Source organism: Trichosurus vulpecula, chromosome 6 (assembly GCF_011100635.1).
Source record: "Trichosurus vulpecula isolate mTriVul1 chromosome 6, mTriVul1.pri, whole genome shotgun sequence".
In the NCBI taxonomy this organism is placed as follows: Eukaryota; Metazoa; Chordata; class Mammalia; order Diprotodontia; family Phalangeridae; genus Trichosurus; species Trichosurus vulpecula.
The window spans coordinates 121235182-121248475 of NC_050578.1; the positions used below are offsets into that span (position 1 = coordinate 121235182).

The 13294-nt window shown below is 38.6% G+C and overlaps 1 pseudogene; it reads left to right on the plus strand.

The window, feature by feature from the left end:
- The first annotated feature begins 366 nt into the window (after positions 1-366).
- Positions 367-13294, plus strand: part of LOC118854729 — a 53033-nt pseudogene continuing 40105 nt past the window's right edge.

Here is a 13294-nt window from a genome sequence, read left to right on the forward strand (position 1 = left end):
AAAATCAAATGATTCCAATCCCATTTTGTAATTCATTCTATTCTCTATCACCCCCAAAATGTGGGAACATTGCCCAAGCCATGTTTATTTATCTCTGAACCTAGTTTAGAAACTCAGCTGGCCTGTATTAAGTTAGGTTCAGAAACTGAGCTCACCAAATGCTACTGATTTCTCCTTTACCACCCACAAATTGTAACAATTGTGACAATTTTCTTATTGGTCATATTGTTTTCCTACTTATGCATGTACTAATAGTGTGGCTTATACTTACAAATGGGACCATCCCTTCTGGTTATATCCAAAAAGGTGCTAAAAGCCTTGATATAGAGCTTCCCCCAGGGACCTTGCAGAAGATATTTGGAAAGAATGTATGGGAGGCTTTCAGGGGTGGATCGTGGGTTACCTACTGGAGAAAAGCCACAAAACACAGTGGGAAGTGAAAGACATAACTCAGACACTATGACTAGTGAGAACCTGGACACTGTGACTGATGAAAGCCATAACTTAGATACTATGACCAGTAAAAGTCATAACTCAGATACCATGACTGGTAACAACCTTTACACAGACATGGTGAGCACTTCCTGACCAGTATATGATCAGTACACAACCCTGTGTTTGGGCATTTACCCAATAGCACTGGCTTAACACCCATGCTAGGAAATGAGCTCATTACTAAACAGAAACCGCAAAACATCCATTAATCAGTAGCAGTGTGCTCTATAGCTCTTCCTTTCTTTGATTTCTGTAATTATCACTGGACTTTCCTAAAGTCTTTGTTGGGATTGATCCATTATTGAGACTAGTTTTGTCTGGTAGTCACCCCAGACTAGCCCCTGTTGTAAATTACCCAGTTGATTAAACTACTATCTTAGTTAATCTGGCGCTTCCTGCCTCTTTATTCAGTACCTGACTAGGTCCTCTGTTTGGAGATGTGATGAATATCCGCATGGAGGGGGATTCTGAGTGACCAGAGAATAACCAGAGAAGAAACAGAGATATTATAAAATGTGGAATAGACAATTTTATCATATCAAATTAAAAAGCTTTTGTACAAACCAATGCAACCAAAATTAGAAAGAAAGCAGAAAGCTAGGAAACAATCTATACAACAAATATCTCTGATAAGGGCCTCGTTTCTCAAATATATGGGGAACAGACTCAAATTTACGAGACTTGCAAGGCATTTCCCTGACAAATGGGAAAAGAAAATGAATAGGTAGCTTTCAGACAAAGAAATCAAAAGTGTTGGTATATAAAAAAGGGCTGCAAATCATTTTTGATTGGACAAATGCAAATTAAAACAACTCTGAAATACCACTTCACACTTATCAGATTGGCTAATATGACAAAAAAGGAAAATGATAAATGTAGGAGAGAATGTGGGAAAATTGGTACACTAATGCATTGTTGGTGGAGTAGTGAACTGATAGAACCATTCTGGAGAGCAATTTGGAACTTTCCCCAAAAAGCAGCCAAATTATTCATGCCCTTTTATCCAGCAATTCCACTAGTAGGTCTGTATCCCAAAGATATCATAAAATAGGGAAAAGGACCTACATGTTCAAAAAATTTTATAGCACTCTTCCATAGTGGCAAAATATTGGAAACTGAGGGGAGGCCCATCAATTAGCAAATGTATGAACAAGCTGCCGTATATGAATGTAATTGAATACTATTGTGTGATAAGAAATGATGAATGGCAGATTTCAGAAAAAAACCTATAAATACTTCTACAAACTTATGTAAAGTGAAATGAGCAGAACCAGGGAAACATTGTACACAGGATCAGCAACAGTGTGTCATGATCAGCTATGAATGACTCAGCTCTTCTCAGCAACACAGTGATCTAAGACAAGTATAAAAGACTCACAAGGGAAAATGCTATCCACATCCAGATAAAGAAATAATGGACTTTGAAGGTGGATTGAAATTTTTTTTCACTTGAATTATTGTTTCTCATGCTTTTTTTTTCTTTTTGATTAGTTTTGTCTTCTACAACTGTGATAAATATGGAAATTTGTTTTACATGATAGTACATGTATAAACTGGGTCAAATTGCATACAATTTTAGGAAGAGTGGAAGAAAGGGAGAGAGGGGAAAAATTTTGGATCTCTAAATCTTGTAAAAATGACTGGTAAAAGTTTTATTGATATGCAATATGGGAAAAATAAAATACTATTAAAAATAAATTGTTTGCCTGGTTCTATATATTTTACTATGAATCAGTTCATATAACTCTTTCTAAGTTTTTTATAATTATACCACTTTCCTAATTCATTAAGAGAAAGTAGTGTTTCATTATATCTGTATCACATGAGTTATTTAGCCAATTCCAAATTTATGGCTATCTTTTTGGTTGCCAGTTCATTATAACTACAAAAAGATTTGTTATCAATATATTTTTTAACATATGGATCCTTTCATTCATTATTTGATCCCCGTAGGGAAGATTACTATTTATGTTATCACTGCATCTGTGGAGTGCTTTACCTACAGCACTCGCACTACTGTCCCCCCACTGCTAGCCCGTCCTCTCACTCACCAAGTCGCAGCATGATGAGTCTTCGGGGCACCACCGGCCTCCACGACCCTCGTGGAGGAAGAACCAGACAGAACACCTGAGGTAATCAGGGAGCTCTTTATTCCGTCGCGACTACATCCCGGAACCCCGCACTTCCCCGAAGTGAGTGCTCTTATAGCTTTACCCCTCCCTATGCGAGCTCTATCGTCCAATCACAGGCTGAGTCCTACTTTATATCCTAATATGGCAATTACAGCAAGCTAGCTCTAAGTGTTCCCGCCCCCAACATCTCCCATTCCCGCCCCCAACATGCATCAAAAGATCTATACAGTTTAGTGACTTTTTGGGTATACCTACAGAAGTCTGACAGATGGTTGGATAAATTCATAGTAATATCAATAGAATATTAATGTTCTTTCTGTAGCCTCTCTCAAAATTCTTTCCTTCCTTCCCTCTTTTCTTCTTTCTTTCCTTTATTTTTTAAAGTTTTTTTTTAAATTTTTAATTTTCAATATTCATTTCCCTAAGTTATAAATTTTCTCCTCCTCACTTCTCTCCTCCCTCCCCAAGATGGCATGCAATCTGATACAGGCTCTACATATACATTCCTATTAAACATATTTTCACATTAGTCATGTGTATAGAAGAATTATATGTATTATATGTTTGTGAGAGAGAGAGAGAGAGAGAGAGAGAGAGAGAGAGAGAGAGAGGGAGAGAGAGGACACAGGGTGAGTTGAATATGAAGGGATGATATCTAAAAAAATAAACTCAAATTAAGGGATGAGAGAGGAATATATTGAGAGAGGGAGAAAGGGAGAGATAGAGTGGGGAAAGTTATCTCACCTAAAAGTGGCAAGAAAAAGCAGTTCTCTTGGAAGGGAAGAGTGGGCAGGTGAGGGGGAATGAGTCAATCTTGCTCTCATCGGATTTAACCTGAGGAGGGAATAACATACACACTCTATTGGGTATCTTAACTCACAGGAAATAAGGAGGAAGGAGATAAAAAAGGGGAGGTGTTTAGAAAGGAGGGCAGATAGGGGGAGGAGGTAATAAAAAGAAAACACTTTCGAAAAGGGACAGGGTCAAGGGAGAAAAGTGAATAAAGGGGCATAGGATAGGAATGAGAAAAATATAGTTAGTCTTTCACAACATGAGTATTGTGGAAACATTTTACGTAGTGATACACATGTGGCCTATGTTGAATTGCTTGCCTTTTTTGGGAGTGTGGGTGGGGAGGGAAGAGGGGAGAGAATTTGGAACTCAAAGTTTTAAAAGTAGCTGTTCAAAAACAAGTTTTTGCATGTAACTAGGAAATAAGATTTACAGGCAATGGGGCATAGAAATCTATCTTGCCCTACAAGAAAGTAGGGGAAAAGGGGATGGAGGGGAGTGGGGTGACAGAAGGGAGGGCTCACTGTGGAATGGAGCAATCAGAATATATGCCATCTTGGAGCGGGGTGGAGGGTAGAAATAGGGAGAAAATTTGTAATTCAAACTCTTGTGAAAATCAATGCTGAAAACTAAAAATATTAAACAAATTAAATAAATAGATAAATAATGGCTGTGAACAAATTCTAGAGCTCCAGAACCCATGAAATAGCAGAGAGAAACAGATCTCTAGCTCAGCAGAGCCTGAATGGTCACAGGGAAGGGTCTATCACATGGTGCTGAAAGCAGAGGGCAGCCCAGCATGGGCCACGCCATGACAGACCAGACCCTGAGTCAGCCAGATGGAACAGGCCTTGGGGCCATGAAACAGTGAGCTGTGGCAGTTACTAGACTTCTCAACCCACAAACTCCAAAGAGCAGGTTAGGGGGAAACTGCGGGATCAAGTTCAGAGAGGTCCAGCCGCCAGCTCTGAGGGTGAAGGAGGTTGTGCAGTGGTGGTGCGGGCAGCAGCAAAAAACTGAGGCTGCCTCCAGAGCACCAGTGTCAGCAGCTTCCTGAGTCCCTTGCTCATACAGTGGAAGGAATCTAGCAACAGATCAGAGCAGGAAAGCAAGGAGCACTTTGTGGGCAAAAAAGCAGATTCTCTTGTTGTGCCCTGCTGGGATCCGAATTGTAGTCCTGGTTTGTGGTTGTTGGGGGAGGAGAAGCGCTGGGGTGATGGTGGAGTAGAAGTAGCTCTGAAAACAGCAGTGCTTGGAACCTAAATCTTGGGACAAAGTACTCTCTACTCTACAAGTAGTCATATCCTGACAGAAAGCTCAAGGGTCAAGTAGTTGGCTGGGAACATGAACAGGCAGCAAAAATGAACTCAGACACAAACTCAGACTCAAACTCAAATACTAGGTTCCTTTTTTGGTGACAAGACGAAATATACAGACAGAAGTCAACAAAGTCAAAGAGCCTACATCACAAGCCTCCAAGAAAGGTATGAATTGCACTCAGGCCATGGAAGAACTCAAAAAGCATTTGGAAAAGCAAGTACGAGAAATAGAGGAAAAACTGGGAAGAGAAATGAAAGTCATGCAAGAAAACCATGAAAAACAAGTAGGGAATACCATACACACTCAATTGGGTATCTTACCGCACAGGAAAGTAAAGGAAAGGGGATAAAAAAGGGGGATTGATAGAAGGGAGGGAAGATAGGTGGAGGAGGTAATCAAAAGCAAACACATTTGCAAAGGGACAGGGTCAAGGGAGATAATTGAATAAAGGGGGAAGGAAGGATGGAAGGAAATATAGTCAGCCTTTCCCAATGTGAGCATTGTGGAAGAGTTTTGCAAAATGATACATGTGTGATCTATGTTGAATTGCTTGCCTTCTTAGAGAGGGCAGGTGGGACGGGAAGAGGGGAGAGAGCTTGGAATTCAAAGTTTTAAAAGCAAATGTTTAAAAAAAAATTTTTGCACGCAGCTGGGAAACAAGATATATAGGGAATGGGGCATATAAATCTATCCTACCCTACAAGAAAGGAAGGGGAAAAGGGATGGGTGGGTAATAGAGTGAAAGAGGGTAGGGCTCACTGGGGAATGAGGCAATGAGAATATATGCCATCCTGGAATGGGGGGAGGGTAGAAATGGGGAGAAAATTTGTAACTCAAAATCTTGTGGAAAACAATGTTGAAAACTAAAATATTAAATAAAATATATACAGAAAAAAACTAAAATATTCAGAGAAAAAGAGCAAGGTGAAGTTGATAGTTAGCTGTCCTTGAAATCAGGAAGGCCAAGATCTATTCCAGTTTCTCATATATATTAAATATGTGATCTATGGCAGGTCACTTCACCTCTCATTGTCCCTAGGCAATTCTCTAAGAATATCAGTTGTTAAACAGATGCTGATCTGCTATGACAGCATCCTGAAGATTGGGGCAGAGATAATTACCAATTAGAGTAGAGGTGAAGGAGGAATTGAGGTCAAAAGGACATCAGCCTCTTCCTCATTCAAATCTGTGTGATTCCAATTGAAATAGATGACCCTAGAAAGAAGACCACAAAATCCATTAAATTACACAAAATTTTAAAGAATACATGGTATAAAATTTAATAACTTACAGATATTTTTAAACAGACAGCCTCTTTTATCAATTGAAAACAATTAAAATAGATGCATAAGAAACTGAATTTTTTACTACAACTGGAAATGCCTTAACCCTGATTAGAACCTATGGAATGCCAAAGATCCAAAATTACAATCAAAAGGTCTCAGAAGAAAATCCAAATGAAATAAATTAACTGAACATATAAAGTATTGTAGTACATGTATGAGTCATGAAGATTTGTTTATAGAAATGGAAAGGTTATGACAACAATTCAAGATGAAAACTAATGCTTATCTCCATAAAGAGTAATATTGAATAAGAGTTCACTTAGTGGTCAGTGCATTGTATGTGAGGAAATAGCATAAATTTGATAGAAAGATTGTTATAGATTGTGCATATTCTCATTTACCAAATGCCTGTCAAAATAAAGCCCAATGGCAAGAAATTTAAATTTCAAAAAAATCACATTCTTTCACAAACTTACAGAAGATAAATCTTCAAACTGGAAATATCAGTCTCAAAATTTATTTGAAAATTCTTAGAAAAAAAAGAAAACGAGAAAATTCTATGAATAAACTGCGCTGGAACCAGAACATTATCACAAACAACATTGTTGCTTTTTTGTCATGTTATGAGTGTTGATAAATATTTAATAAGGACATTTTTAATATATATATATGGCCATACCAATACTCATGATCTCCAAGCAACATGAAACAAAAAGCTTGCAAAATATAAAGACTTATGGGAAGAAAAAAAAATAACTTGTGAAAGTTTGATGAAGTATGTATTAGCTGGTTGCTACTGGAGATGTCCTAAAATTGTTGTCACTATTCTTACAGAGGTGCATTTTAATCCCAGTTTTAACAACTATAAAATCAGATATCTTTATCTACTTTTGCAATAGTTCACAGACCATGATAGATAGATAGAAAGAAGATAGAAAGACAGATAAATATAGACAGGTAAACATATATGTACCTATAGCATTATGTGGACTATTGCAAAGGTTGATAAAGTGGATAAGTTAAAGGTGGAGACAAATGACAGAGGGGTAAGTAGATAGATAGACAGATAGAGAGAGAGAGAGAGAGAGAGAGAGAGATAGCAAGAAAGAAAGCTTTTCTCCAACCATTTCTATTTGAATTCTATCAGACAGGATATGACAAAATGAAAAAGAGTAACAACAGCATCACTATATCTTTTTTTAATTTAATTTATTTAATATATTCAGTTTTCAGCATTGATTTTCACAAAAGTTTGAATTACAAATTTTCTCCCCATTTCTACCCTCCCCCCTACTCCAAGATGGCATATATTCTGATTGCCCCATTCTACAGTCAGCCCTCCCTTCTGTCACCCCACTCCCCTCCCCATCCCCTTTTCCTTTCCTTTCCTGTAGGGCAAGATAAATTTCTATGCCCCATTGCCAGTGTATCTTATTTCCTAGTTGCATGCAAAACCTTTTTGTTGTTGTTGTTGTTTTTGAATATCTGTTTTTTAAAACTTTGAGTTCCAAATTCTCTCCCCTCTTCCCTTCCCACCCAACCTCCTTAAGAAGACAAGCAATTCAACATAGGCCACATGCGAATAATTATGTATAACCCTTCCGTAATACTCATGTTGTGAAAGACTAACTATATTTTGCTCCTTCCTAACCTACCCCCTTTATCCAATTTTCTCCCTTGACCCTGGCCCTTTTCAAAAGTGTTTGTTTTTGATTACCTCCTCCCCCATCTGCCCTCCCTTCTATCGTCCACCCTTTTTTAACTTCTTTCTCCTTCTTTCCTGTGGGGCAAGATACCCAATTGAGTGTGTATGGTATTCCCTCCTCAGGTCAAATCTGATGAGAGCAAGATTCACTCATTCTGTCTCACCTGCCTTCTCTTCCCTTCCTACAGAACTGCTTTTTCTTGCCACTTTTATGCAAGATAATTTACCCCATTCTATCTCTCCCTATCTCCCTCTCTCAATATATTCTTCTCTCATCCCTTAATTTGATTTTCTTTTAGATATTATCCCTTCACCTTCAACTCACCCTGTCCCCGCTCTCTCTCTCTCTCTGTCTCTCTCTCTCTCTCTCTCTGTATGTGTGTATATATATATATATACACATACATATATACATACATACACACACACATATATCTACACACACACACACACATATATATACATATGTATATATATATACATATGTATATATATATATGCATATATATATATACATATGTATATATATATATATATATGCATATTCTCTTCAGCTACCCTAATACTGAGGTCTCGTGAATCATACACATCATCTTTCCATGTAGGAATGTAAACAAAGAATTCAACTTTATTAAGTCCCTTGTGATTTCTTTTTCTTGTTCTTTTTCTTGATTACCTTTTCATGCTTCTCTTGATTCTTGTGTTTGAAACTCAAATTTTCTATTCAGCTCTGGTCTTTTCACTGAGAAAGCTTGAAAGTCCTCTATTTTATTGAAAATCCATATTTTGCCTTGGAGCATGATACTCAGTTTTGCTGGGTAAGTGATTCTTGGTTTTAATCCTAGCTCCATTGACCTCCGGAAAATTGTATTCCAAGCCCTTCGATCTCTTAATGTAGAAGCTGCTAGATGTTGGGTTATTCTGATTGTGTTTCCACAATACTCAAATTGTTTCTTTCTGGCTGCTTGCAGTATTTTCTCCTTGATCTGGGAGCTCTGGAATTTGGTGACAATATTCCTAGGAGATTTCTTTTTGGGATCTATTTGAGGAGGTGATTGGTGGATTCTTTCAGTTTCTATTTTGCCCTGTGACTCTAGAATATCAGGGCAGTTCTCCTTGATAATTTCTTGAAAGATGATGTCTAGGCTCTTTTTTTGATCATGGCTTTCAGGTAGTTCAGTAATTTTTAAATTATCTCTCCTGGATCTATTTTCCAGGTCAGTGGTTTTTCTAAGGAGATATTTGACATTGCCTTCAACTTTTTAATTCCTTTGGTTCTGTTTGATAAAATCTTAATTTCTCATAAAGTCACTAGCTTCCACTTGCTCCAATCTAATTTTTAAGGTAGTATTTTCTTCAGTGGTCTTTTGGACCTCCTTTTCCATTTGGCTAATTCTGCCTTTCATGGTATTCTTCTCCTCATTGGCTTCTTGGAGCTCTTTTGCCACTTGAGTTAGTCCATTTTTTAGGGTGTTATTTTCTTCAGTATATTTTTCAGTATTTTTGGGGTCTCTTTTAGCAATTCATTGACTTGTTTTTCATGGTTTTCTTGCATCCTTCTCATTTCTCTTCCCAATTTTTCCTCTACTTCTCCAACTCGCTTTTCCAAATCCTTTTTGAGCTCTTCCATGGCCTGAGACCAGTTCATATTTTTCTTGGAGGCTTTTGTTTTGGCTCTTTGACTTTGTTGACTTCTTCTGGCTGTATGTTTTGGTCTTCTTTGTCATCAAAGAAAGATTCCAAAGTCTGAGACTGAATCTGAGTCCATTTTCGCTGCCTGGACATCTTCCCAGCCAAGTTACTGGACCCTTGAGTTTTTCATCGGAGTATGACTGCTTGTGGAGTAAAGAGTACTATGTTCCAAGCTTGGGGGGATGTGCTGTTGATTTCAGAGCTATTACAGCCAGCTCTGCCACACCAGCACTCCTCCTTCCCCAAAAACCCCCAACCTGGACTGGACTTAGATCTTCAGCAGGCTCTGCACTGCTGCTGGGATCAGCCACTTAATTCCTCCCACCAGGTGGGCCTGGGGCTGGAAGAAACTGAAGCTGTAGTTCTGTAGCTGCCCCACCTCTGCTGCCCCCAGGGCAGTGGATGAACTGCGCACTCTATCACCCTGTCCCCAGCAGCTTTTCCCACTAACTTTCTCTGTTGTCTTTGGTGTTTGTGGGTTGAGAAGTCTGGTAACTGCTGCAGCTCACTGATTCAGGGCTCTAGGGCACGCTCCACCCGGCTCCTAGTCTGGTTGGTCCATGTGGCTCATGCTGGGCTCTGCTCCACTCCCAGCTCCGTGCGGGATAGACCTTACCCAGAGACTATTCAGGCTGTCCTGAGCTAGAGCCCTGCTACTGTCTGCTATTTTGTGGGTTCTACAGTTCTTCTCTGTTGTCTTTGGTGTTTGTGGGTTGAGAAGTCTGGCAACTGCCACAGATCACTGATTCAGGGCTCTAGGGCCCCCTTTGCCCGGCTCCTGGTCTGGTTGTTCCACGCGGCCCACGCTGGGCTGTGCTCCGTTCCCAGGTCCAAGCGTGAAAGACCTCACCCAGCGACCATCCAGGCTGTCCTGGGCTGGAGCCCTGCTTCCCTCTGCTATTTTGTGGGTTCTGCAGTTCCAGAATTGGTTCAGAGCCATTTTCTGTAGGGTTTTGGAGGGACCTGGTGGGGAGTTCATGCTAGTCCCTGCTTTCCAGCCGCCATCTTGGCTCTGCCCCAGCATCACTATTTCTGTGGGATTTTAAAAGAATTATAAATGAAAAATTTACAAAATTTTGAAATATTTCACTAACGTCTGATTTTGCTGGGATTGTTGAGGAATCAAGTATCCACATAAGCAAATCTATCAGAAAACAGAAGCTTCCTCTTTTAAGTGTGCCTTACCCATTTAAAGAAAATTATTATGTTTCTTTGCTTTCCCAACCAATAGGCATACTTAATAGAAATTCACATTTTGTTAATTAGTCAGTGTCATCAATTATCATGCCATGATATAATGCAGGTTCTGTGTTATTTAGTGTATAATGAGGTAAATGCTATATCTAGTCCTTTTATTAAGGAAAGAATTCACATACTACACACAATTCTTTTATGTTCATTTAATTCCTATAGGTCACTCATAACCAGTGGGAATTTTTTTTTTAATATTAGAAAACGAACAGCCTTGATTTTAGATGAAAGTGCTGCTAATTCAAGCCTTGGATACGATCACCTTTAGACTTCTCTCCACCCTGACTGGAGGTCTGGAGAGTAGTTTTCTTTTATAGAGAGCAGACATTGGACTTTCAGCTCACTTCACTTTCCATCTGCAGCTCTGCCTGGTTTCAGCTCCATTAAATAAGATACACCTGGTGCTTCTCCCTCTTCCAAAGACTCCCCTTTTCAACTTCCTTTCTTGTCATCCCCCATTAGATTGTAAGCTCCCTGTTTTTCACTTCTTTTTTGGTATCTCCAGTGCTTAGCACAGTGCTGGTCACAGAGTACTCACTTTATCTGTGTTTATTGAATTAAGTTGAATTTCCTTGTTGACTAATACTATTTACTACCTAGGACTTATTGTAGTGCTAATGAGGGCAGAGTTTTTTGCTGTTCTTCTCTTTTGGGATGCTAAGGCTGTCAAGTGCCCTTTGTGGAGTCTGGCCTTTGCTTGAATGGGGCAGGTAAAGTGGGATCTTTTATCTTGGAATGCTTCTCATTAATGGGATGTGGAGAGTCATTGATTTGTATATGTTGTGGTGCTTTCCTACACTCTGGTGTTAGTGATTTCTCACATGCTAAATGGTGAGCCTGGAGCTCTCAGGGCCCTGCATACAATATATGTGTTGGACATACACTCTTTGAAAGAATGTGGGTGACTGGACAAGCCGTTGAAGCCCTCCCCACTGGCTTTGTAATCCAGATGTTGGTGCTTCTCTGGTAACTATGAATTGTGATTTAATCAGACAAGGTCTGTGATGGTTTTAATTTCTATTTGTATTGGCCCTGAAGTTCAAGGGGCTGATCTTTTCCCCCTGAAACAAGTGATTGATATGTGTATATTTGATTAAACTGAGATTGTTAACCCCTTAAAGTTGCTTTCCTTAGAAAAGCAGATGAAATAACCTGTGTTGGCAGCCCTTCTGTGTGCTCATGTTATTGGTCTTACACAGCCACAGTAGCTGCTAGCAACGTTGTTGTTAACGCTTATCTAACACTGGACTCAGCTTGTTCGGAACTGTAATACTTACCAAACTCTTCCTAGTCTTGCTTTTTTGGACTAAACTTCTGGCTTGCCTAGTTATACTTGTGACAAATTTGGCTAAGTTCCCCCCGCCCCGCCTCTGCAAAAAAAAAAAAAATGGAAGATGACACTTAAAGTGAAATAAGATTAGTAGTTCTTTAAGATAACAAATAGGTCAATATATAACTCAGAATGATTATTAAAAATAAACAATGTTATCATAGAGCAGAGAGAAAATAATTTTTGTATGCACATTCTTTACTCAATGAAATAAAAAAGCTATAATGAATCTAAAAATGTGAAGTGTACTGTCCTACATCTTAATGTTACAAAGGAAAAAAAAATAAAACCATCTCCAACCTCCAAGGAACTTGCTGGAAAATTCACCACATACACAGATAAGTAAATGTAGCATAATTTGAGGGAACAGAGAACATCTTCTTTATAGCATATCCATAAACTATGGGATTCAGCAGTATTATGCTAATTTTAGAGAAATAAGAGAGATAAGAAGGAAATAGACAATTTGTTCATGCACACATCAGGACTCATTGGCAACGCTGTCATTAGAACACGGAGACCTGACTCTGCAGTCTGTTTCCTGATGTGATATTCCATGGTCTCACATGAATTATTCATGTTCCAATATAAAAATGCCTTCTTTGGTTAATAAGTCACTGCAACAGTTCTGATTTGTATAATATTCTTTGTTTTTCTTCAGAGATGTTTGTATCAGATGAGTATTTCATCTCAGATACAGAGCACTCTTTAACAAATGAGGTTAATAATGTAAAGTTTAGATTTTAGTTGGATTGTTTTATTGGAGCTCATTCCAGTACTATATATAAATCCTGGGATGGGACTAGGTTTTCCTGGTAAAATGGAAGGAGAGAGCTTTATTCAGCATGATCACTGCTGATAGTTATTTTGGATTATAGCCCATTAAAATAATGAAATCAATCATGAGACTACTACAGAATGTATATTTGTGAATCTGTATCTGGGTATGTATTTCTCCAAGGGATGGGTACCAAAGAACAAATCCATTTATAAAATTGACCATTTGGGTGATTGAGCAGATGTGCACTTTGCCCTACATTTGGACAAATTTCAGTAATAAATAGTCATCTGATTCTGCATTGGAGCTGGATGAGACAGGATTAGCCCTTTCCCAGAGCTCATTGTCAACAATCTCAGCAACAGAGAGGAAAACAAGATTTCCTGTGACTGTCAGCTCTGGCTAGAGGAACAATTTAGTGTAAAATACATGACGTTTAAACAAGTTTAAGTCCCCCTTATGGAATAGAATATATAGTAATTTGTTTTATTTTCATTCTTTAAAAAAATATTC